Below are 27,442 nucleotides of genomic sequence, written 5' to 3' on the forward strand. Positions count from 1 at the left end.
TCCAGAGGGAGGCCCCTGCAGTGGAAAGAGATCTGCCCCCGACTCGTTGTTTGGAGAAGCGGCTGACCCTGAGGGAGTTGGAGGCGGATGAGCGAAGAGCTCGAGAAGGAAGATATTTAGGAAGAGAGAGTTGAAGGTATTTTGGCCGAAGGCCCCAGATGGCCTTGTGGACAATGCAGAGGGTTTTGAACTTGATCCTCGCAGTCACTGGGAGCCAGTGTAGTGATTTCAGCCCTGGAGAGATACGGTCCCTGGGCTTGAGGCCAAGGACAAGTCTTGCAGTCCTGTTCTGGATGAGTTGCAAAGGGCGGAGAGTAGAGGCGGGCAGATTTAGATAGAGGCTGTTACAGTAGTCCAGCTTAGAGAGAACCAGGGCTCTAGAGACAGTGAGCTTCTGGGGGAAGGAGAGGAAAGGAAGGATACCTCTGAGGAGGTGTAGCTGGTAGTGTGACTTCTTAGATACGTCGGATATGTGAGGAGAGAAGGAGAGTGTGGAGTCGAAGATGACCCCAAGGTTTTTTGCCTTGCAGGTAGGAGCAGGAAGAGGGCCCAGAGAGGCCGGCCAGAGAGCAGCAGGGAAGGAGGGAGTGGGAGTGCCGTTGAGTAGAATCTCAGTCTTACTGGCATTAAGGCAGAGGTCGTTGGCGGCACACCATTCCTGGATAGCAGAAAGACAGTCGGAGATGAGGGAAGGAGAACCTGCATCGGAGTTCGAGGTGAGGAACATTTTAGATTCAAAGATGTTAAGGTCAAAACTTTTCTATCTAATCGATTGGAAGGGATACAGGCCTCAGGAGAGGTCGTGGGTACCCAGTGACCATGTACATGCACCTCGATTAATTAAGAAATTCCACCGGATCTTCCCAAACAAACCAAAACCCCCGGAGGGAACAATCTTGGGAGGGGCCTTGGGGGAGAGTGCTGTCATGATGCCTACTCCCGGGAAGCCAGTTCAGGGCCAGCGTCCCCGAAAGCAGACATCATGTCCCCAGGGAGTGACCCAGCAACCCCATAAGCGCCAGGCTCATTATGGGAGTGCTTGGACGGACTTACCTGATGCAGACCATGCTGCAGGATCCAGACCTCCTTGAGGTCTGAAAGGGACTATTTTACCTATGGGACTATTTTACCACTCGGGCGTGGCTGAGGAAGAATACTTACCTGGAACTACTTTGGGGGCTATTTAAACCACGCCCAGACAGCAGCTCACGCTTCGCGTTGTTCTGCATCTAGCAGCTGGACGCTCACCATGTCTGCTCCTGCATCCTGGCTCCAGCCACGCCCGCCTGCAACCTGGAACACCTGAAAAGGAAGGAAAGGAGAGAAAGGTGAATAATTGAACTTTGCCTACCTCCATCCGGAGTCTGGAACCATCACTCCGACGATCCTGAGAAAAGACGTTAATTTTAGAAGCGCATCGCATCGCTCGCTGCAGCGCCGCGTTCCACTCACCTTCACGAGGCGCCCTCGGGCTCTTCAGCCACCATTGGCACCATCCGTCGCCTTTCAGCGCCTAAGGAGAAAAAGAGACAAAACAAAGGTGAGCGAAGGAACAGATTGAGGAAGGCCTGATTCTTCCACCTTAAGACTTACCTGATTTTTGTTGGGACAATCTTTCCACACCTCGGGTCGGCGCCACTTCTTTGGCACTGCCGTACCCCGGGCCCTGAGGGGAAAAAGAGACAAAACAAAGGTGAGCGAAGGAACAGATCGAGGAAGGCCTGATTCTTCCACCTTAAGATTTACCTGATTATTGTTGGGACAATCTTTCCTCACCTCGGGTCGGCGCCGCTTGTTTGGCACTTCCGTATCCCGGCCCCTAAGGGGGAAAAAGACACACGCATTAGTGGGTGAAAGCAAGATCACTAAGGCAACCATCCATCAAAAAGACTCACTAGAGTTACCTTCGGCGAATCCATTCCTCTACGCGGATTCTTCATCCTACATCTGAAATAGAGAAAAGGACAACGGACAATTAAGGCTTGAACTTTTGCAACTGAATACTTACGGCCTCATATCGGAAAAGTCAAGCGGAGTTCAATACTCACCAAACCCGAGATCCAGTGAAGTAACTGGAAATCAAAGCGCCCCTGCATCGGAAGCAGGATGGAGAGCTCGTCCTTTCAGACTCTAAGGTGAGACCCTACAGGGAATCGCGGAGGGGGTTCGAGGAGTGTGAGAGGGGGACAGGGGGGAATCCAACACATTATCCAGCAGACAGTTAATCCCCTTTTCCATCTACAGAAGGATTCTTCTACGGGCCAGACAGGTGAGGTTTGGGGGTCCGGTCCAGTCCGTCGTCCGAGTCCTGCGCATCACCTTAGAAGAGGTCATAGCAGTCCAGAACAGATCGGCGCCTCCGTGGGAATCAGGTGAGCGTTACACTAATCCACTAGAGCTGCCAAGACCAGGTGGAATGAACACCGTTCCTGTATTCGGAATTCTAATCCAAACTCAGCCGTAGCCCGTCATTGGGCCATGAACAACCACTATTTCTCACAAACTAAGTTTTTGGTGTTGGAAGTGCAAACAAGTAACAATCCCCATGAAGATCTGAGTCTACGACTTAATCGTAGAGAAACATTTTGGATTGACAAACTCTGCAGTTTGGTCCCCAACGTTTTGAATGAGGAAATCAATTACCACTGTTATATCTAAACACATGTTCTGATAATGGACTCTTGGTGCATTATTTGTTGATACTGTTTTTCTCCTATTACTAATGTACTGATATGCTGATTGCATCCTCTTCTACCCTGTTCCTATGTGACTAGAAAAATAACCTCGCTGTACATCCCGGACCTTGGTCTGGGACCCAAGGTGCCGTCTTTTTGGGCGACACCACCTTCAGCGGGGTTATGTAACACAAATTCCCATTTTGGGATTGCATGTGTCTACATACACTTCATATTCCAATTTATGTTATTCCATATGTTATTTACTACCGCACCTTAGTAATGCCACTTACATGTTTTAGTTGTATTGTTCACTTTAGTAATGCCACTAACATGCTTTATTCAGCTCTTCATGCTTCAGCTTATCTATCTGTCATTTTCTTTTTGGATATGGCCTTGCTTAGGACCTGATCCTGCTCAGCAATTGTTTCCTTTAGATTTGGTTCCTGCGTCTTTTTACACTTGAGTATTTCTACTATCTGCTTGAAATTTTTCTGTAATTTTTAGTTTTTGGGCTAAATTTTATTTTAAGATAGCCGATCATACTAAGATACCCCTAAATTGCATATTTATCACATCTGTGCAGGCCTTCTTCTGCTCTGCATCTTTGTTTTGTGGACCTCGGCTGCCGAATGGCGCCGCGATCGTCACGTGTCCCTGCATCAAGCGGTTACCTAGACGACCGCCTAACTCGGCATCTCGCTTTGCTGAACCGGCTTCTGCTCGCAGAAGCACTCTCGATCTCCGTGTGCACAGAGGTAAGCGACGCGACCGCGTCGGTTTACATACATTCTATTTCTCCACTGCCCTTAACAATACTTCCCTTTTTCCATATCTTCCCATCAGATTTCCCGATCTCTTCAAATTTCAGAGCGGCTGTATACCCGCTACCACGTTGTGTCCCGCTCCCTGTGGGCTTTACAACGTATGCTTTTACACATGCAACACCATTAAGGTGACATTTTTTCTTACATTTCCACCATGTTTTTCTGTATTTTTATTTCATTCCACTCATTTCCACTTATTTATCTATTTTTTTCATATCTCGTTTTCACCATGGGACTATCCATCGATTGGTATGTTGTATTTACATTTATTGTCATTTTTATGTAATGGTAATACTATTATGGTTGCATTTTGCTTTTTGATTTGTAACTATGTAGACTGGCCCTGAAGAAGAAAATCTTTCCGAAATGCATTGGCCTTAAGTCTATTGTACATATGTGTTGCGGCAACCTTCCTCTCATTAAGAAAAATATGAGTGACAGCTATGTTTGCTTTTTGGATAAACTAAAAATTTGAAAAAACCAACTGATGACTTCCTACATTTAATGGTTTTTGAGCACCGAAATATCCTTGGATACAAGAAAGTCTTGGAACTTTATACCCCATTTGGGCCATTTTTAGAGCGGCTGTGTGACCTAGTATTTTTACTCGGTCTCTTGCTTTTTGTTGTGTATTATAGTCAGGGTGTCTCCAGACTTGTCGCAGCCAGCTCCTTTTGAACTTCAATAAGCACAATAGGGTTTATTGACCTTGAATCGAAAAATTACTAAACAGTGGTGCCCACTTACTTCTCTGTCCGCCAATGATCTCTGCCTGAATGCCAGCAAGACGGAGATACTCCTCATCGGCACACCTTCGCCCTCCTATCTTGCCACTCTTTGGCCGGCCTCCCCTGGCCCTCCTTCTACCCCTACCTGCAAGGCTAAGAACCTCAGGGTCATCTTTGACTCCACACTGTCCTTCTATGCCCATATCTCTGATGTCTCTAAAAAGTCAAACTTCCTACTGCACCTCAGAGGTGCCTTTCCTCTCCTTCCCCCAGAAACTCACTGTCTCTCGATCCCTGGTTCTCTCTAGGTTGGATTATTGCAACAGCCTCTTTCTAAATCTACCTGCTTCTACTCTCCGCCCTTTGCAACTTATCCAGAACAGGACTGCAAGACTTGTCCTTGGCCTTAAGCCCTGGGATTGTATCTCTCCAAATCTCTCCACCGGCTCCGAGTGGCTGCAAGGGTTAAATTCAAGACCCTTTGCATTGTCCACAAAGCTTTCTGGCGACTGGGCCAAAAATACCTTCATCTTTCCCTCAGTAAATACTATCCCTCCCGAGCTCTTCGTGCCTCCACCTCTAACTCCCTCGGGGTCAGTCAGTTTTTAAAGAAACAAGCTGGGGGTAGATCTCTGTCTTCGTCGGCGGCCTCCCTCTGGAACAGCCTCCCTGCCACACTGAAACTTGAGGAGAACTATCTCCGGTTCTGGATGCACCTCAAGACCTTCCTCTTTGCTTCTGCCTTCTCACCTCCTCTCCCCTGCTGATCTATTCTGTCTCGGCATCGTGCACCTGGTCATTCTCTGACTTTCGTGCCCAGGTACCGGCTCACCCTGCCACCCACCCGCACTGCCTCTTGCCAATCCCTTGAACTGGGGTCTGTATCTGTAACCCTATAGCCCCCCTTTTTTCTGCACTCATCAGACTCACCCTGTATGTTTGCCTTAAATCCAGCACTTGCCACTTGCTGGCTGCACGATCACTGTTGTGTTGCTTTTATTATTTATTTTATTTATGTTTTTTTTTTAATTTTTTTTTTATTTATAGTTACAAAGTAACTTTTACAAAAACATCCTTAGGTTAGAATTAAAACAATACCGGCCTAAGCTTGGTATAGACATTCATTACATTTTAGACATGACATACAGGACAATATTAGCATTAATTCTAACCTTTGCTTAATAACATTATATCAACATTCATCACATTTTAGACATAACATACAAAGACAGTATTGACATTATTTTCCCACCTTTGCTTAATAACAGTGTGTCAACATAATTAAAATGTAAAAATGATGCAATTCTTCATCATAATAAAACCATTTTAGAAGTATAAAAGATACTTAAATTTCCTATGAATAATGGTATTTATCTGCCCTTCATCTCGGCTCATTTTTTCAAATTATTCCCCCAGACCTGGATTTCACAGAGGATTAGTGCAAGAATATATCATGTTGAAGTGCCAAATGGTTTTGTGATGTTACTCATGTTACAACACACTTTCAGGAATCTAACCACGCAATCTGTAGCGTCAATCTTTCCCCATGTAACATGTCACACCACAGTAGCTCCAAATCAACTTGCTCAGTATTGGGCACAAACTTACTAAAATACCCAATACGCTCTTCTCTGAGCCCATCACAAGTCGTCAGCCAGTGGCACAGTGATTCCACCTTATCCTTTTGTTTACAAAACTTACAAAAGGAAAAGCATTTATGATTGCTGTGCCTGATGTCCATAATTTCTCCTGTTTCTAAGGCATTAAATCTAAACCTCATAAAGGCTTGCCTCCAATCTCTGTTCGGAAATTTTAATAGGTATGGAGCAGGTTCGCCCATCTTTTTATGGACATTTATAATTTGAGGATAGAGCTTAGTTTTCTGAATCTCTTCGACGGTAATATTCCAATCAGCACGTGCTAGTAGTAATTTTACTTGCATTGGATTACTGATTAGGAGGTCTCTTGAGACTCCCAGGTTGTCAAGTATGTTGTTAACTTCCTCCATCAATTCGTTCAAATAGATTGAGGAGGGAGCGCCTTTCTTGATGTTCCTTCCCAAGATATAATAAAGTGTACATTCATGGCTCGTCATCAGTTTCCGATATAAACATAATCTTCTCCATTCAAGAATACTCCTCAAGGAGTGAAGGCCTAGCTCATACCTGATTGCCCGATAGGGATACATTTAGGAAGGCAACTTACCATGGATCTAACCAGTTTAGATTCATATTTCCCAACCTCGTTTCTACACCAGGACGGTACCAACTCCAGTCCATAACACAACTGTGCTACGATTTTGCTGTTATATAACCGAATGATAGGTAGGAGGGAAAACTTGCCAAATTTCAAATCAATTTTACGTATTTAAACAATCATATTTCTAGTCTTCATTTCCAGGTACTCTCTTAGGTTTGCTTTTTTTTTGTTTCCAAATATGGGATAACCAAGGTATTTGAGAGAGGAACACCTTAAGAGTTTTTCGTGGTTTAGAAACCAAGAGGGGTATTTGGAATTCTTCTTACTCGACAAACATATTATTACCGTCTTAGTGAGATTCATTTTTAAGGCATTTTGGTGGATATATTTGCTAAAGGCTGATAAAAGTCGCTGTAAACCAATCGGGGTGTGATCAAATAGGGTAACGTCGTCGGCATAAGCCGTCCACATTAGCTTACACCCTTCTATTTTCGGTGAAAAGACATTTAGATTTACAAAGTTGTTGCCTAGATCTGAAAAGTATAGATTGAAAAGGGTAGGGGCATATATGCACCCTTGCCTAAGGCCATTTGTAACCTGAATCTCCTGGGTTAGGGTTCCCTCGGCACTAAGTCTTACTTTCAAACTGGAGTTTACATGCATGTGATAGAGAATCGATAGCAACTGAGGCGGCATTCCCAAAAGGTCCATTTATTTATTTATTTGCTCAGCACTTTTCACCTCCCCCCACCCATGCACTTTGCTCTTTCCCTCTCCCATGCACTTGCGCGTTCTCAATGTCACTGGGCCTAGTAAGATCGTTGTTTGTTCTCCCTTGTTTGCCTCGTCGCGCTCTGAAACACTTGTGTACGAGCGCGATGCAAATAAAAAAATATCAATATCAACATGTACACTGTATCCATTGAAAGCAGGAATTTCTCAAAATGGTTTTTGCTTGCATTAGCACTATGGACCATTCCTCTTTGGACAGTTGTTGCCCTACATCTTGATTACATTTATCTTTGATCTTGTGTATGGATTCTTCTTCCCTCCCTGACCTGCTTTATATATTTCTTTTACCCATTTACAAACACTTGTGAATTGGATCAAAGTCATATCTATTTCATGTATTTTAGGTTTCACTGGGATTCCGAGCAAAGCCTCCACACTTCTGCCTTCACTTTAGCAAATTCAAAAAAATGTAACTCCCCTTGTGGGTGTAAATGTTTTAACTCTTTATATTATACTGCCCTATGTTAGATACAGTCCTGCCATTTTTACTTTTTCCACAATTTTGCCACGGTCTTGGCTAGACACCAGCAGGATTTGTACTGCACCAGGCACACACCATGTTCTTTTAACACTGGAAATCATGAATTGAACAGGCAACACAATAAAACACCACCACACATGGTCATAATTTTACACTTTATATGAACATTATTAGATCTGTCAATTATTTACACTGGTGAATGTGAAAAATGAGAAACCCTAACTGACATTCATTTATAATGTGTGTAACCCACCATGGAGCATGTTCACCTTTAGTTGTACCCCCACCAGCCTACTATAAGGTTAGTGAGGAAATTAGGAGACATCCTAGCTGGCACTTTGGCTATGAAAGCAAATGCATTATAAATACTACTTCAATTCCCAGTTACCCTCCTGCCCTTAGCTAAAGTTGGGTTAGTATGGGATTAGATATTATGGACTCTCCCGCATAGCAGAACAACCTGCAAAACTAAAACTAAGGCAACTACCATTATCCCTGGGTATCTTAGAAATCAAGGGAGTTATGCCTTGCCACCTTGCCGGACTACCCTGCAAGAGAGTGCCAGCTAATTGTGTCCCTTTTAATACTCACTCTACTTAACTTGTGACTCTGGTGTACCCAGCCCGTCCGGTCAGCCTGCAATCTGGACTACACTCGGCAGCGCCCCCCCCCCCTTCCAGCTGACAGAATCCCAGGACACTGCACTGCTCTGAACCCTGTCATGCTGCCATCTACCCACAGCTATTGTCAGCTTGCAGACAGCTCTCAGCAGCTTTCAAGGCCTCAGTTTCTTGATTGTGCTTGGAGCAGCACACCGAACGAGCAAGCCCAGTTTTCATGATGTAAACAGAGGAGGCAAAATCTCATTGCTCACCTCCCTCCAAGTCCCTTAGAGATCTTTTTCTGGTAAGCCCCAAATCTCTTTCAAAATAAGACAACCAAAAACCCAAGGCCTTGCTAGAAGTTAGAGATTTTAAAGCCCAGCCCAGTTTTAAAGTTTCAGCCAGCCCAAGAAAATCCAATAACTGTCAAAGATCCAGACAAAAAACCCAAAGACTCCTCCTTACATCGCTTATCCACCCTTTCTGGTATATCACATTTGGATTCTGAACATCCTTTCCCTCCTATTTGGTGATTTCAGCTGCTACCACCCTTCCCCTTTCATGATGTAACTTCCAACTGTATCACATGTCAGAACATTCAAGCATATTCCAGTACCTTCTAGCGCCCAGTTCACCCACTTTTGGTTCAGTTCACTTCCCCTGGTTTTTGGCAAGCTGCATTCTTGCTTGTTCATCTCTCAGAGGTAAATTCCACACATTTCCTCCTCTTCCTGCGCTCCTCCATGAACAAAGGGCATGTTCATTTCCCAAGGCTTCATAATTTTGCTAAACCGCACACCGCATCTCATCTTGCAAACAGGTTATTCATCTTTCAAATGTCTGCTTTATTTTCTGAAACTACTTCACAGCCAGTAGAGTTTGTGCGACTGTGGCACTGTTAGTACTATCAGACCTGTGTCCTACAAACTTCGCCCACACAAACCACCCTTATACTAAGCGTTAGCACCCCAGGTCACCCCCTTTCAGTTCCTAATGCTACATTAGTACCCATGTTAACAATCCATGTTAGTAATCCATGTATTACACTACACGGCACATAGCATGTGATGCATGGATTCTTTAGCACACAACACTTCCTACATGTCCCCTCTTTCAGCTGAGGACACTGATTAAACATGGGGACTTTGCAGAACAATCAACTTGACTAGAATTTGAGTCTCCCATGCAACACATTTTCCATGTCGTCAACAGTGAGTGAGTGCTTTGCTTATTATGAAATGAATCTTTTGGCACTGTCAACAAAAATTGTTCATAGGAAGAACACAGCAAAGCCGTGAGAATAGAGAAAAAGAATACTTGAAGAATAGAGCTAAAGAATAGAAACAAAGTAGTGAGCAAAAAGAGAAATGGTCTAGAATGGATTTGGCATCTTTGGGATTTCACAGTGACATCTTCCAACACAAGGCCTAATCGTGGCTCTGGCTTGAACACAATTTGCCTATTTGCCAGAGAGGCAAGTGTCCATGTCACCAAGCATCTTCTGGTATTCTCCTTTACCTCTGCCAGTCTCCTTCCGCCTTTCCCTCATACCAGGGACTCACTTCATCCAGGGGACTCCACTCCATGGACATCTGGCTCGAGGGGACGTTTGTGGAGGAAAATGAATTAGTTATTTCTAAATAGAGGAGAGACACACACAGGTTAAATACGAAGCAACAATATTTTTCCTTTAGGATTTCCCCTTTCTTCCAACTGCCTAGAACAAACTGTCATGATCTCTGCTTCCAAAAGATCAGGACTTGCCCGACTCCCTTGGAAGCAGACCCATAACCCCGGTTCCGAGTGCCAGCCAGTCCCAATTGGGACCTTTTGGACCCTGTCCTGGCGCCAGTGGCACCAGGCTCATAAAGATGCCCAGTCCCAGCGCTGGAAGCGCCGGGCTCATAATGCTTGGGTGGACTTACCTGCAGCAGACCATGCTGCTTACTTACCTGCCAGTTGAACCCCTGATCCTCTTCTGTTTGGGACTACTTTTCCTGTTGGGTGGGGCAGGAGCCACTCCCTAGGTTCAGAACACTGGAACTCTTCTGGAAAGCAGGAACTCTTTTCTTACCTAGGCGTAGCTGTGGACGGAGACACCTAAGCACTACAGGAGGCTATTTAAACCACACCCGATGGATGAATCTTGCTTTGTGTTATTCTGCATTCTCTGCAGCAGAACGCTCATCGTGTCTTCTGCTTCTGATCCTGGGCCTAAGGGAACAAAGGCTTACCATCCTGGAATCCAGTCTTCAGCAGCACCTGTAAAGACAAAGAAAGAACAGGTTAGCACTACGGTCTTCAGTGGCAGCGCATCTCTTACCTGGTCCATCGGCTGTCACCAACGCCTCGCGCTGCATTCCGGCATCTGAAAGACAAAGGCTTACCTACTCTTCGCATGCTCTGGAGGTCTTCGCACTGCATTCCGGCATCTGAAAGACAAAAGCTTACCAGCTCTTCGCACGCTCCGGAGGCCTTCGGCGCTGCATCCCGCATCTGAAAGACAAAAGAAGGTGCATTTAAAGACATTGGGCAACTTTATTACTCACGTGCCATTACTCCTTCCCACGCCGAATCCAGTGGGTATTCCTGCACCCTTCAGCTTCTCTAAAGCTCCGAACTTGTACACGCGGGTTCGATCCTCAACTCTCATCAGCCCGCCGTCCGCCATCGCCGGAACCTTGCAAAACAAGAGATATCATTACAAAAGACTTTTAAGACATTTGAAGTGCTCAGAACTTACCGTTCGTGCAGTTAACGACGGACAGCAGTCCTCTGAGGTCAAGAGGCCTGCACCCTTATCCAGTGAAGAAACTGGTTACGGCACCCTGCCCCGAGGCAGATGGAGAGCTCGGCGTTCACTTACCTAAGACATCTTACTCTTCAAGTCAGACATACAGTGCACAGAGGTCCAGCCCAAAGAGCCAACCGTGTGTTACACATCACCTTTGAAGATACAGCATTCACCCAGTCAAGACCGGCGCCTCTGCGGGAATCAGGAGAGCGTTACACAAACCTTACAATTTTCTCTTTCTTATATACACACTTTTATTCATATTTATATCCTTACTTCTCATTCATTCCTTAAGGCACACCACACCAAACACACCTACTTACCTACTATGATGAATCCTGTTATCCTGTTATGCCCATTGTAGACCACTGCAAACTGACTTAAGCACCTTGATTCTAATGTGACCATTACACCTTTCATTCTCTACTGGCCTCCCCAGTCTGCTCCATTCTTCGCCCTTCATGTTTTGCGTGAAATTATTTGATTTACATGGGCAAACTTTAAACACAGTCAGAACCCCTTCATTTGTCATTATTGTTATGTAAAGTACAGATGAACTCTTGTCCACAATTTTGTATGGGCCATGCCAGGATGCCATACAATTGGCATTCTTGCTCTTTCCTTTCATGAAATTAAATTTGTACAACTGGTCACCTGTTTCATACTCCCTAAAAGATGACTTCCTATCATAGTATGATTTGGCACCCTCACTCAGCTGCTCTATCCAGATTTCACTTTCTCAACTCTTCCACATACTCATTGGTCCTGTCCAACAAATGCTGGAGAAGTACAATTTTAGCGGCCCGTGATAATCTCATGTGTACTGAGATTTGTAGATTTCGATGGTGTAGCTCTAATGGTCATCAGCAACAAAGGGAGTCGTAAATCCCAAATAGACCTTGCTTCAGCCACAAACATTTTCAGAATGCCAATTATTTATCGGTTGTACCTTTCAGTTCCACCACTAGAAGATAGCCAGTAGGAAATATCTAACTTCCTTTTCACTACCAGAATCTGCCATATCTTGGTCATCACTGCAGTTGTAAAATGGCTCCCATGGTCTGATTCTATTCTCTGAGGCTAACCAAATCTAAGAAAAATGTGGCTCACTAACAGCATTCGTGCACTACAGCCAGGAGCAGGTATACCTTCCAACCATTTTGAAATCAAAGAGGTAACTGTTAGCATGCATTTGTTTCCCTGTGATGACCTTTGGACTGGGGCAATGAAATCAATTTGCAAATCTGCCCGGGGAAGTGTCAAACCTCTATTCATTAATGGTGCTCTATGTGTTGGAGAGGTGGGTTGCAATTGCACACACACCAAACACCCTTGGGTATACAACTCCACATCTTGGGACATATGCAGCAAATAAGTATATTCTTTTAATATTTTCAATGTTTTCTGCAAATCTCTTATGTCCCACTGTTATTGCATCATTGGAATGATGCAGCAGTAACCTCCGAAATGACACAGGGACCACCTATTGAATCTGACCTGAGATAGATTTTTGGACCAACAGTCTGTCTTGCACCTGAATTGTTTTTTATTCTCCATCATCCCCCTCAATCCCTCTCTTCCTTTGCAATCCTGCTCTGTTAAAGGTTCTGTTCTGCATCCAACACATGATTGTACAATATACCTATGATTGGGTCTTCTTTTTGTGCACTGATTAAGTCCTGATCGGGCTTGTCAAAGCTCCACTGCACCACTGGTTGATCACTTAGTCCCTGAGATTTGGAATGTGTTACCATGTCCTCTTGGATCTCACTGAGCAAGTGTTCAATAGGAAACAGTTCCCCCTTCACTGCCTCAATTGTGGCCAATTGATCAGCCTTGTCCATCCCTTCCTTATCTTCCCCTGGTGTTTTGGAATGCCGTCATTCTTCCCACAGTGAATTTTCATCTAATTTCTGAAACAAGATTGTCAATGGCCTGAATCAGCTTTACATGATGTAGTGTTTTTTTGCTACAAGTAACCACCCCCCTCAGCTTCCACTATGGTAAGTATTCCACAAAACTATTCTGGGCATAATCAGAATCGGTAACCAACACTATGGGCCGCATTACGAGCATGGAGGTAATGAAAATAGGAAGGCGGAATGGTATTACCGGCATCGTTAACGGGTCTGGGCCATTGCGACCTGACAACCCGCCAATACCGCCACTGCCTGTACCGTGCCCCTTCATACTGGCATACGCACGTACACGCGTCCCTTCTTGGCGGAAATACTGGGATGCCGCTAATAAGAGGACATCACAAGTTACGCGGGCATGCACATAACGGCATCCCGAAGGCAGTAATTAGGGCCTGCATGACGGCAGCAACACAGGCATCGCGGATCACCCGTAAATAGCAACCTGCAGTGTAGGCAACTGCCACAGGTGCACACAATCACCATAGTTGGAGTCAATGGAGCCTGTCTCAGTACAAAAGGCATACACCCACACACCACACCACTTTCCCCACCAAAATGATACCACTAGCTGTTGAAATCATGGGGCTGGAGGACATGCCTGTACTGCTACAACTACAGCAACAACAGCAACAGATACAGCTAAAACAACAGGCAGAACAGAGGATATGCAGGAGGAAAAGGAGGGAGAGACAGGCCCAGCAAGTTCCACAAGTGCATCCAGTGGCAGGCAGCCACCAATCCCTCATATCAGACCCAGTCCATTCAATCTAACCCCAGAGCAAATCCACAGCCTGTACCGGTTGGACCGGGACACCATCACCACCATAGTGGACATGATGCACGACGACATTGTCAGCCTCATAGAAATACGCACTGCCAACCCCTCCCCCCGCTACTAAAGGTGGTGTCTGTACTCCACTTCCTGGCCTCAGGCACCTACCAGCACACAGTGGGCCAGCTGCATGGCATGTCACAACCATTCTTTTCGCGCATGCTGACTCAAGTGCTGGATGCCCTCCTGAAGCACGCTAGCACCCACATATCCCTACCACGGACTGCCCAGGAGCGTGCCGACACTAAAGTAGGCTTCCATGCACTGGCAGGCATGCCCAATTGCGTCGGTGCCCTCGACTGCACCATGTAGAATTGGTCGTCCCTTATGCAACAGAGGCGGTGTACCGCAATCGCAAGCAATACCACTCCATCAATGTGCAGATGGTATATGACTACAGCAAGATCATCAGACATTGTTGCGCCCGATATCCCGGATCTACACATGATGCCATGGTGCTGCGTAACTCCACGCTACCCCGCCACATGGAGTCACATGCTGGATGACGTGCATGGCTGTTTGGTGAGTTGCCTGACTGGCCCATGGCAGTGAATCAGGGTTGTGAGGTGGGGGGATGCATACTCCACTGTTAGGCAGAAACCTGTGCAGTTCCCTTAGGGACCACTGCAAAAGGCTTAAGACTACAGGTGTTGGCAGTAAACCCAATTGGTAGCAGTCTGTACCACCCAGATTTACCTGGTAGCTGTGGCTGAGCAGCCAGACTTCTCTCAAGAAGAGTTAGACAGTATATAGAGTATACAAGATAGGTACCAAAATACAATAGCACAAGCAAACACTGACCAGAGCTTTGGTAACAAAGTATATAATTATTTATTTAAAAACACACTTTGTAAAATACACTAACACTAATGTGGCAAGCAAGTTCAAACACAGTCACTATTAATATATATACATCCCTGATCACTTACTGACCAAGTCTTAGTTAAAACACCACTTATTTTCAGACAGAGATGAGCGCTTAACCTAAGATGGCACTCCAATAAGTTAATTAAAAAAGGGAGGGAAAAAGGCAGAATTAGGAACATACACAACACCAACACTTTAGGAGCACCAGAGCAAGTCAGAAAAGCAACAAGTTACTTACCTGTAACTGTTGTTCTCCAGCATGCGTCTGGCATGGATTCACATGCTCATGAATATTCCCCGTCGTCAGGCTGGGAATCCTCGGTAAAGAAAAAATCAGTATCAGTTTTGTTTCTGATCTGTCTTAGTAGTAACCAATCACTGATCTCTGGGCCATACTGCCCCCAGCCAATGACTGCCCTGTCCCTAAGCCCCGCCTCTGGCAGCCATACTCAGATTTGGTAGCACGCCAAGTGGCAGTATGACCAAGTGAAGAGCCACAGAGGGGTAGGCGGGAGGGTTCACATGTGAATCCATGCCAAACCCATGCTGGAGAACAACAGTTACAGATAAGTAACTTGTTCCTTCTCCAGCATGGGGTCTGACATGGATTCACATGCCCATGAATAAAAGAATACATAGCAGTATACACATGCACAACCACGGGAGGTGGCAACAGGCTCAACATTAAGCAATACAACAACTCAACATTAAGCATCTCCTACCTCCTCACCAGGCTCACCTTAAACAAACAGGTTGCGCAGCACTGCTTGGCCGACCCTGGACTCCTCCCTGGAGTCCCGATCGACGCAGTAGAATCTTGTGAAGGTGTGTGTCAACCTCCACGTAGCAGCCCTGCAGATGTCCAGCAGGGGCACACCAGACAGGAACGCCGTGGTAGCAGCGATCGCTCTGGTCGAATGGGCTCTCGGACGGCCGGGCAGCGGTTGGTTTGCCAACCGGTGACAATGCATGATGAAGTCGAAGAGCTGTCTGGAAATGGAAGTCTTTGACAGAGCCTTCCCTTGATTCACAGACCCAAAGTTCACAAACAGTTGTGACGTCTTCCGAAAACTCTTTGTGCGGTCCACGTAGAACTTCAGCGCTCTAGCTACATCCAGCGAGTGCAAAGTCCTCTCGGCCAGCGTCGAAGGCGACGGGAAGAAAACTGGTAACACCAAGGGCTCGTTGAGGTGGAAGTCCGACGGCACCTTGGGCATGAAGGGCTCCTTGGGCATGAAGGAGGGTTGCATCCTTAGCACCACCCTCGTGTCATGAAAAGTCAAGTATGGAGGCTTGCAAGATAGGGCCTGAATCTCTCCCACTCGTTGTGCAGAGGTGATGGCCACGAGGAACGCTGTCTTCCATGACAGGAACTTCAAAGGCGCCGAATGCATAGGCTCGAATTGGGGTCCCATGAGCCTGGTCAGCACCACATTAAGCTCCCACGCCGGGGCAGGAGCCTTCACCGGCGGGAATGATCGGAATAGTCCCTTCATAAATTCCTTCACCAGGCGATGAGACCACAAGGACGCCCGTCCCGTAGCCCTGGTATATCGGGAGATGGCAGCCAGATGTATTTTTATGGAGGCGTGATCCAGACCAGCTTTGGCCAGCGACAGTAGGTACGGCAGCACTTGAGGGGCCGTAATCCGCAGAGTGTTAATCTTCTGTGCACGGCACCAGACAGAGAACCTCTTCCATTTATGACTGTAACACTTGAGAGTTGAGGACGCCCTGGCCTTTGCAAGAACCTCTCTGCAATCAGCCGGGATATCGTACCCTCCAAACTCTAGTGCTGTAGGAGCCAGGCCTGAAAGTTCAGCGACTGTGGGTTGTGATGGAGAATGGCGCCTCCTTCTCTGGAGAGGAGATCCGCGTCCGCCGGCAGCCTGACTGGCGGGGACATTGACAAATCCAGAAGGTCCGGGAACCAGATCTGCCTCGGCCACGCTGGTGCAACGAGGATCATCCTGCACCTGGACTTCTTGAGCTGGTTGATGAGGCGGAGCAGCAACAGCAACGGAGGGAGCGCGTACAGAAACAGGCCGTCCCAAGGGAACGAGAAAGCATCGCCCATGCTCCTCGGCTGTGGGAACCTGCTGGCGAACCTCTGGCACTTGGAGTTCGTCGCCGTTGCGAACAAGTCGATCTGGGGTTTGCCCCATCGTTGGAAGAGTCGATCCACTTGATCCTGGCGCAGTTCCCACTCGTGGCAGCAGTGCAGCTCCCTGCTGAGTGAGTCGGCGATGCAGATTTTTATTCCTGCCAGGTGGAAGGGAACCAGAAACCTCCCCTGGGCGACGGCCTAGTGCCACAGATCCTGGGCCTCCTTGGACAGGGCTGGGGATCTGGTGCCCCCCTGCTTCCGTATGTAGAACATCGTGGTGGTGTTGTCTGTGAAGTTCCTCACCACTTTGTCCTTGAGGGTTGGGAGGAACGACTTGAGCGCCCAGAACACTGCTCGGAGCTCCAAGATGTTGATGTGAAGAGACTTCTCCTCCGGGAGCCAAAGGCCTCTTGCGTGGAGATCTCCGGTGTGGGCCCCCCAACCCTCCAGAGAGGCGTCCGTAGTCACCGTCTCTTGAAACGCCGGGGTTTGAAAGTCCATGCCCGTTGTGAGGTGAGCCCGGGTGCCCCACCATAGGATCGCCCGACGGAACTCCTCGTCGAGGGGGATCCTGTCCTCGAAGCAACCCCTCGCCTGAAACCAGCGTGCGTCGAGGAATTCCTGTAGCGGACGCATCCGAAGTCTGCACAGGGGCACAAGGTAGATGCATGAGGACATCATCCCGAGAAGGGACTTGATAGACCTCACCCTGGCCACGTCCGTGTCTAACAGGCGCCACACCTTGCCCAGGATGGTCTTGGTCCTCTCCTCTAGAAGGGGAGGCCAATTGCTCCACAGTATCGAGCTTCGCCCCCAAAAACAGAGCTACTTGCGATGGAACAAGGTGGGATTTGGGGTAGTTGATGGCAAACCTCAGCTCCGTGAGCAACCGGACGGTCCTCGCGGTATGAACTACGGCAAGTTCCCTTGACCTTACCCGGATTAGCCAGTCGCCCAGGTAGGGGTAGAGGTGGATCCCCTGCAGGCGACGCCGCGCCACCACTGGTGCCAGGCACTTGGTGAAAACCCTGGGTGCCGACTTTAATCCGAACGGTAGGGCTCTGAATTGGTAGTGGCGTCCCTGAACCACAAACCTGAGGAACTTCCTGTGCCTTTTTAGAATGGGGATGTGGAAGTAAGCATCCTCCAGGTCCAACGACGATAGGAAGTCGCCTTCCTCCAGCTGTCCCAGCACGTGCTGGAGGGTGAGCATCCTGAATTTCTGCGCCTTGATGTATTTGTTTAACCGACGCAGGTCCAGTATGGGGCGCCAACCGCCAGTCTTCTTTCTGACGAGAAAGTACCTTGAGTACACTCCGGAGCCCCGGAGCCTTCTGGGGACGAGCTCGATGGCACCTTTTTTGAGCATCGCCTTTACTTCCAACAGCAGTTGAGGGACGTGATTCTTCTTCCTGGCCACGGGAGGAATGCGAGGGCACTTCTTTTGGAATTCCAGCGAGTGCCCGTTGGACAGGGTCTCCAGCACCCAACGGTCGGTGGAGATGGACTCCCACATGCTGATGAACTTCGTCAGCCGGCCTCCCACCGGGGTGCTTCGGTGGGGGCCCGAAGACAGTCTTGTTTGGAGGAGGCCTTGCCGCCTTGGCCTCCTTGACGACGAAGGCGTGATCCCCTTGCTTGCTGCGACCTCTGTAGGCCTCCTGGGAAGAGGAGCGTGCCGCCTGGCGGCAAGCGGAGGAGCCACCACTGGATCCTTTGGAGGCACCCTGTCTGCCTCCGGGGCTCCGAAAGGGCCGTCGTTGCTGAAGCACCCCAAGGGCCCGGGCCATCTCCGAGTTGGTCTTGATGGCCTGTAGAGACTCATCCACCGCCTTACCAAAGAGGTTGTTGCCGTCAAACGGCATGTCCAACACCCTGGTCTGGACGTCCTGGCGAAAGTCTGTCGCCTTGAGCCATCCCCGTCGTCGGAGTCAAACTCCATTGCCTAGTTGGCGAAATCCGGTATCAGCAATGTCCGTCGCCACCGTTATGGCGTGATCCGACGCCACCTCGCCCTCCTGCAGAATTTCTAGGGCCTCCGCCCTTTTGTCATCAGGCAGGAAATCTAGCAGGGGAGCTATTTTGAACTAGAGCTCCCTGTCGTAGCGGGCCACGATCGCTAAGGTATTGGCCGCCTTAATCGTCGTCGCTGCCGACGAGATGACTCGTCGTCCCATAGAGTCCAACTTCTTGCCCTCGCTGTCCCGCAGGGAAGTGGAAGTTGAAGCCGCCGTGCCCGCTGCCTTCTTCTTAGCCGCTGCTGAGACGATCGAGTCTGGCGTGGGCTGGGCCCTGAGGCACAGGGGGGAGGCATCAGGGACTCGGTACTTCTTCTCGTACCTGTCCCTCTTGGCGGGTGTCGTGGCAGGGTTCTTGAGGACCTTCTTGAGTTTTGTTGAGATTAGGGTTCTTGAGGACCGCAAGCCCCTCGTCCCAGATGTTGTCAAGTAAAGGCACCACGAGGGCCGTCTTCCTCATAGCCTCTCGTCGTTGGTACAGAAATCCCTCCTTTTTCTGTTTTTCAGGACAGAACTGGAAGAGCTCGGATGCCCTAGTCATCATGGCGTGGAAAGAGCCAACCTCGTCGGCCGGGGACACCCGCGGGGGGAGGGGTGATGACGGGATGTCTGCTGTGTCATCGCCGCCGTCATCGTCCGTTCCTGTCGCCGTATCCGTCGCCGTATCCTCTCCCGGCGAGGGGGATGAGGGGTCCACCGGTCTCATAGGCACGAAGGGCAGAGCGGGGTGGACTCTCCTCCGCTTGTTCCTCCGTCGGGGTGCGTGGAAATCTCGTCCTTATCTCGGTACATAAGGATTGGATTGCCAACAAAATGGCCGCCGAGCTATCCTGGGGCTCGGGCAATGGCTGCGACGGAAGGGAATAGCTGCTCCATTGGGCCCTGTTCGTCGTCGCTATCGTCGATCACGTCAGCCGGGACCGTCCCCTGGATCGAACCTTCTCGGACCTCTCGTTGAGGTTTCTGAACCTCTCGTTGAGGCCTATGGACCTTTCGTTGAGGCCCTCCTCGCTCTCCACCAGTTCCTCCTCAGAGGCTGATTCCGAGTCTGTAATGGCCACCGCCCCCCCCCTCTTTTTCAGCCGGGGGTTTCACGGGGGTCTTAGCGATGGGCTGGAAAGAGGATTCCCTCTGAGACGGCAGGGATACTCTGGGCCCAGAGGCCGTTTCCATTGGCGTAGTCTCAGCCAGCTCCGCCAGGGTCGAAGCGACCACTTCGGTAGAGGCCTTAGCCGGGCGGATCAAAGCCCTCACCACCTTAGGTGCGTCCTGGGCCTTCGCCTTGGGGGGAGGATCAGCGCCTCGCTCCCCCTTCGAGATCGACCAGGTCCGCTCCAGCGGCCTACCCGGGTTCTCGGACTTCCTCTTCCCCGAACCAGAGCGCTGGCTCGTGGTCGAACATGCCGGGGAAGTAGCGCCCTGCTTGGCAACGGAAGAGCCTGACCTTTCAGAGCTCCTGGAGCCCGCGGACTCGCCGTGCTTGGCCTTCTGTTGGGCCCCCGTCACCGGGGCGCCCTCAAAGGACTTAGAAGCCTGCTCAGACTTCTTCTTCGCCTTCTCACTTGCTGTGCCCTTCTCCAGCCAGGTGGCGAGGCGGGAACGATGATCTTGTTTGGTCCGTTCCGAAAGGCTCTTGCAGAACGCACAGTCCTTCTCCACGTGCGTCTTGTCCCCATGGAGGCAGGAGAGGCATCGCGAATGCTCGTCCTCCTTGAAAACGTTATATAATCCGCATCCAGGGCAGTTTCTGAACAGCTTGGATCCGGGCGTCGAGCTCCCCTTGTCCTGGGCCATGTCCGTTGAGGTAGGCCGCAGATCTTTCGGAATCCTCCAAGAAGTGTAAACTCGACAAAAACCTCACCCTTGAGGGGCGTAGAAGAATTTCGAAACGGGTCCCCGTTATCGGAAGTAGAAGCGGTGGAGCTTGAGGCTCAATTAAATCGAAAAAATGAGAAATCTCCTGAAAAAAGCGTGAAAACGCAGCAAAAAACTCAAGAGCTAAACACGAGGACTCCCAACACTTGAGCGTGCAGTAAAAATCTGAGGATGGCTGCCAGAGGCGGGGGTTAGGGAGAGGGCAGTCATTGGCTGGGGGCAGTATGACCCAGAGATCAGTGATTGGTTACTACTAAGAAAGACAGATCAGAAACAAAACTGATGCTAATTTTTTCTTTACCGAGGATTCCCAGCCTGACGACGGGGAATATTCATGAGCATGTGAATCCATGCCAGACCCCATGCTGGAGAAGGCAGAATCCACTGAGGAGCAAGAAAGTCATAGGCCAGGCCCACTCTTGAAGAGAGCAAGGCGGAATGTGTCCAAGATCACACAGTTGAATAGTACTTTTAAAGAGTCGTTGCAAAGAGTTTAAAAAGGGTTGGCTCAAGTCAGGAAAAGTTAGTTAGTAGGTCCCAAGTCACCCCAGGATAGAAAGTCAAGGATTAACGGGACACCTTGAACCGTCTGTTGCAAGGGAGACCAGGCGGGACTCAGTACCTGAAATGGTAAGAAAGCTCCAGCGGGGGCAGTTGTTCCTGCCAGTGGGTGCAAGTCAGTGCTTCGTCCAGGGGAAGAGGAGATCTCGACTTGGAGGAAAGCTGGAGGTCGTTGCACTGCCAGGGAAGAAACCAGCCGCGGAGTTTCCCAGTTAAAAGGTACTACCCTTTTATTCGCGGTAGTGGTGAAGCGTGGCTATCGGGCCGCCGGGGTGCTTGGAACAGGCGATTCGACCACGAGAGATCCAGGAAGGCGAAAAAGAGGGCGAACTGGTTATCCCCACCAGCTCAGAGGAAGAAGACTCTCCGGGATGAAGATCTTCTCTGTCGTTGGGAAGTGGTGAGACGGTTCTTTGGTCCTGTGGCGACTTCTCAAGTTCCAGTCCCCAAAGCCCTGCTGTTATGCAGAAAACCCCCAATCATCAGTCCTAGCTGTCACTCAAACATGCTGAGTGGTGAGCCGGGCGGCTCACCACCGGGCCAATCACACAAGAGTGCGACTTGAGTTGCTGAAGCAACTCAGTCCAGGGTGCCTAAACCCCCCTCCCACACATCCTGTAGACCCAGACAGAGTGGCACCACTTTTGGAGGCTTCTGTGGAGAAGCCCGCCAAAAAGTGGAACAAAGGGCTCGACTTGGGTTGGAGTTACAGAGGCGAACACAAAAGCCATTTTAAAACCGAGTCCTGGCAAAAAGACCCAACCGGGGAATAAATATTAAATAAATCACCCAGCGGTATCTTTAACATTGCACCAAAAAGTGGTGCTTTAAAATGAATGGGAAAATCCCATAGTAAATATTCTTAAGGAATATTTCGCATGGTAACCACTGCCACAAGCCAGAAACTCGATGAGGGGGGACTGCACAGTGCCCCCTCGAAAAACAGACCCAGGGGCAATCTAATTACCCCTACCAGTACTTCCACAATATGATGGTTTGTACTGGTTCTGTTCCCAATTTAAGACTAGTAAAGTCAATGGTGACTTTACATGCCCTGGGAGACAGTAGTCAGTCCCAGGGTATGGAGTCTATGTTTTGGGGTCACTGTGACACCCCTGTGTTACTGCACTGAGGGTGCTGTGTAACACACCTACCCAAAAACCACATGAAACCCTATGGAGTATAAGACCCCATAGCCCATTAAACACATTTTAAAGTCAAAAGATATCTCAAAGCATGTCTAAGAGTGGGAGAAAAAGAGTCTCACTCTTAGCAGGAGATAAAATTAAACCCCTAAAATCCAGCAAAGCTGCTGGGGGACTCACTAGGTTTAGGAAATTAGCCTTAACAGAGAATTCTCCCTAACATCCACCTGGGTGGGAATGGGGGGGGGGTGCATACTCCACCTGGGTGGGAATGGGGCAGGGGGGATGCATACTCCACCTGGGTGGGAATGGGCGGTGAGTGGACAATGCACTCAGAGCTAAACACTTCTGACCAGAACCTCCCAACCCGAACATGACACATCAATGCTACACATAAGACCAATGCCGTACATCAATGACAACATGCAAGACGCACAAGCAGGCCACCGTGGATATGTCAAGCGATGCATGACTAAACATGATTACAACTGTGCCAATGTCGCTTGTGTTATTAGGCACAGAGTAGCATACACTGCAATTATGGGAGGCAAGATATTGTTCCACATCCACAGTACATCCGCATCAGCATGCAAGTGAACACCCTGCATCATCTGTAATACGCAATACGCACTAGCAGACCATATTGTAGTACACAATGCATCCAATTAATCTGTGTGCATACGTACAGGGACATGTGCATGTCAACACCAAATAGCTGCGGCCATGGCTGTGAATCCTAAAGGTGGCAGCTCAGAATAACTCACACATTCCTCTTTGCGCTCCCATGCAGGTGATGGAGGCTATCCCTTGAAGCTGTGGCTACTTACCCATGTGTAGAACCTGTGTAACAGGCACAAAGAGGAGTACAATCGGGTTCATACCCGTACCCATGTCGTGATTGAGCAGTTCTTTGTCCTGTTGAAGGCGTGGTTCCGCTGCCTAAGCAGGTCTGGTGGAGCTCTCCTTTATGGCCCTGAGAAGGTGGCAAAGATCACCATGGCCTGTGTCATTCTGCACAACATGTGCATCCGGAGAAATGTACCACTGCCTCCTGACATTGACATGAATGCACGGGTGAGGATGATGAGGATGATGAGGATGATGATGGAGAAGCAGCACCCCTGCCAGTACGTGATGCACAAGATGGCCGTGCTGTACGCCAGTCACTGATTGACAAATATTTCTGAACCACAGGGACGTTGATGGATATGTGTCAGTGCTGCACTGAGCACTGGGTCCATGTGGACATGCACACAGGGTATGTGGGGAGTTGGGCACTGTGCACTGTCATGAAAAGAATGAACACGCATGAAATGAACAATGTCCAGGCATTAAATGATTTTGCACACAACGGGTGTATTAATGAAAATTACATAAAAGTGCTTCCTCTCTCCACCACTCACACACCCTCCCTCCTTCCTCCTCCCCCAAAACACCCAAACTCCCCATACCCCCCAATGAACACCCCATGCCCCCCAATGAACACCCCCTTAATCCCCTATACACCACCAAAACCACCTCCCCCCTCACCCATTGTCATCCCACATTATTTGCGTTTTTGTGTGTGTCTGGGACAGCATTTTGGTCTGCCTTGCACTCCGCCTTGTCACCCGCACAGGGCTGGAGGGTGAGGAGGATGCAGGTGTGGAGTATGGGGTTGATGCAGTTGGGATTGGCATGGCCGGCGCAGTTTGTTGGTGCTGCATGTGTTGTAGCATGCTGCTCAGTACCTACGTGACGGCCCCCAAACTGTCACGGATCATGACTGCACAGGCATTAATGGCGGCAGTGTTCCCAGCAATGGCCTGACGGATCCCTCGCCGTGTCTCCTCGCCGTCAGCCACATATTGGCGCACAAGGTCAATCATGGAGTCCTGCCTTGCCTCCAAGTCAGTGGGAGCAGCAGAGGTTGACGGTGCTGCGGCTGGGTGTGCCATTGTAGGGCTGGCCTCTGGGGTGGTACTGAGGTCGGAACTGTGCAGTGGAACTGCAGAATCCAGCATGGGGCTGGAGAGGGTGCCCTGAGTGGCGTGTTGGAGGTGGACGGGGGGCTTGGGGTGTGTGGACATTCCACATGGATTGTTCCATCTAGGTCCACGTACTCCTCCGCTCCTACATTAACGTCACTGAGTGGGGCTGTGGCTGCTGCCTCACCCACTGAGCTTGTGGCAGCGGACTGGGTGCCATCAGCCTCCCCTTCAGCTGTAGTTAGCAGCTCGGTGGTAGCAGTCACGTCCGCTGCTGTGGTGTCCTCCTGTGCGTGCATGGCCTGTGCATTGCCCTGGATTGGACTGTGGGCCGCGGTGCTGCCCCGGAGGTGGATTGGCCAGTACCCGGCGGTCTGGCCCTGGACATAGATGGCCTTGTGGCAGAGTCCTGACTCCCACGTTTTCCACCAGTGCCTGTGGGGGAGGAAGAGATGCAGGGCATCAGTGATGGTGTTACATGCAAGAAGCATGAGATGGTGCTGTACAGTATTTCATTTCTCATGCATTGCAATCTTATAGGTGTATCACGCAGGGAAGTTTCAAGGGGGGGGCATATTGGCATTAGCCGTGGAATCTCCATTCGGCACTGATGCGTACCAGGTGGTATGCCATTGTATTGGGCTTTGTGTGATGTGTTACATGCAAATGGTCCCTGTGTGTTGGGTGTCTGTTGGTTATGGGATTGGCGCACAGCATGCATTTCAGTGTGGCAGTGTTTGGGCCTCCATCTGGACATGGATCTGTAAATGTGTGTACGATGGGCCATGCATTGCCTTGTCTCAGCTCACTTTCACATCAGTTGCGCTACGTCATGGTTTGGCCTACTGGGGTTTGCAGGGTCACTCACCTCCTTCTCCAGATGTCCCGAAGCCCTCTATTGACTCCATCTGGATGGTTATGCTGCAGGTTTCCTCCCAGCGCATGAGTTTCACCGGTGAGTGCGCACCCCCGCCTGTTCCATGGCCTCCTTCCGATTGCTGGCCAGGATGTTCCGGACCCTGAGACGGAGGTTGTCCCATCTTTTTTTGCAGTTTTTGACTGTCTGGGGGGTGGTGCCTACCGCAGACACCTTGCGTGCTACCTCCTCCCAAATTACCTTCTTCCTCAGCTGCACCTCCCTTTTGAGGTTATTCATGAATACCTCATTGGCATGCGCAGCAAGGATATCTTTAGATAAACAAAACCGAAATTTCAGGGTGAGAGGTCACACCACTCCAACATTATAACAAATGTAACAGTCACTAGGAATGCATTTTTTCAACTGAATGTGTTTTAATGGCATCTGGATAATATTGGTGGGGATAGAGCACTCAGGGGTATTAGAAAAAACAATACAGATAGGGATGATCCAGTGGAAAAAACTGGATCTCAATGGAATAACAACAACAACAAACTGCTACTCTTGGTCAATCAATTCAATTGTGCAGTTACAAGAATGAACATAAACTCAAATTCATGAACATATATACAAAAATCACAAAAACAATGCTTGAACTGTGCACTGTTCAGATGGTATTTATCGTCGACACAACTGTGTTTCGGCCTAGAAGAGCTGTAAGGTTCAGCTATGTGAGCAGGCCTTCATCAGGACATGTGATGGAATAATGGTTGTCCCGGGATCTCTATCTATAAACAAACAAATGGAGTGTGGTGAGTGGAGTAGTGACCTCAAATATAAAATGATAATTCAGTGAGCTCCCTCAGGATGCTGTATTAAAAAGAAGGAAAAAACTCCCTTATTGAGGAGCCTAAATCTTACCGAAGACTTATCCTGTGCAAGGGTAAGCAAGAAAATCCATCATTGGTATAGATGTGCCGTTGAGGAAACAAGTGTGTACCTGTAACGACATATGAGGGTCTGTGAGGGTTCTGTACAGATCCTGGTTCCACACATAAGTAAATGGGGAAAAAGGTAAAGTAGTGTATTACGAGCCCAGTATTAGCATGTTGTTATTACCGGGTCGTTATTAAGGGGTTGCTCGTTGGCGGAGACGGTATCGGCGGGTCCCGTGATGTCGCTATTGGGGGGTTGGAGCCCTTTAGCGGCATGGCGGTATGGCCATTAGCGGCATGGGGGTTCGCGCGTAATCAGCTGCTATTAGCGGTGTCAAAGGAGCACGGACCCGCTACCTCCTCCATGCCGGTAATGATCCCGTTTTTAGCAGGATTCTCGTAATGAGGCCCTATTTCTTTTAATTTGTTTTCTGCTGCTGTTAATATTGCAGCTAATTCTGCCACCCGACTACTCCTGGGACCTCTCCTCATGCTCACTCGTGGGGTACCTTCAAATTTGACCCACACATTCCTAATTCTTGCCACCAGTTCTTTGTCAGGGTCACCACGCACATGGTATGCACACCCATGGACATATGAAGTTGGGACATTTCTACACTCTTCTTCATCAAAGGACTTGTGTGGTGATTGTTCAAATTCTATCAAACCTGTTTCTATGTCTGCACTATCTGTAGTATCTACAACTGCACAATCATGCACATCTGCCAGCCCTTGAGCTACTGGACTTTTCCTATTATGCCCATATCTCACTTCTACAGGGAATCCCTGCCATGCCAATGTCCATGATGTCATTCTTGACTGGGCTAAGTGTCCTTATCTGATCCTCTTGCAGGTGTTGATGAGTAGTCTCAACAATCACCCGCTTTCCTTGAATAATGGGGGGAAAATGTTGAAACGCCCAAACAGTCCTCAGAAGTGCTTTTTCACACTCATATTTTGTTTCCATTTTTCACAAGGCTTTGTTACCATATGCGACAGTTTTGTGATTTAAATGATGTTTTTGATACAAGACGGCTGACATGCATAGGTCTGTGAACCCTACCTCCAGAAAGAAATCTTGATTCTTCTTTGGCTATGCCAAACATGGATGCTTTATTAGTTTGCTTTGATATGCAAATGGATATTTCCCATCTGTGAAACGCACAGTGAGTAAAAGCAGTGGCTGCGAACTCTCAAGTGGTTAATAACCACTGAACAGGTTATCATGTCTGTTCTTGCGAGAGAGGGGCGCCCGCTAC

General features: G+C 48.8%; 1 protein-coding gene across 2 annotated transcripts in view; it reads left to right on the plus strand.

The window, feature by feature from the left end:
- SLFNL1 (schlafen like 1) overlaps positions 1-27,442 on the plus strand; it is a 1,086,638-nt gene that overhangs the window by 855,888 nt on the left and 203,308 nt on the right. The window lies entirely within an intron of this gene.

This window comes from Ambystoma mexicanum, chromosome 11 (assembly GCF_040938575.1).
Source record: "Ambystoma mexicanum isolate Mex_15411 chromosome 11, UKY_AmexF1_1, whole genome shotgun sequence".
Classification (NCBI taxonomy): Eukaryota; Metazoa; Chordata; class Amphibia; order Caudata; family Ambystomatidae; genus Ambystoma; species Ambystoma mexicanum.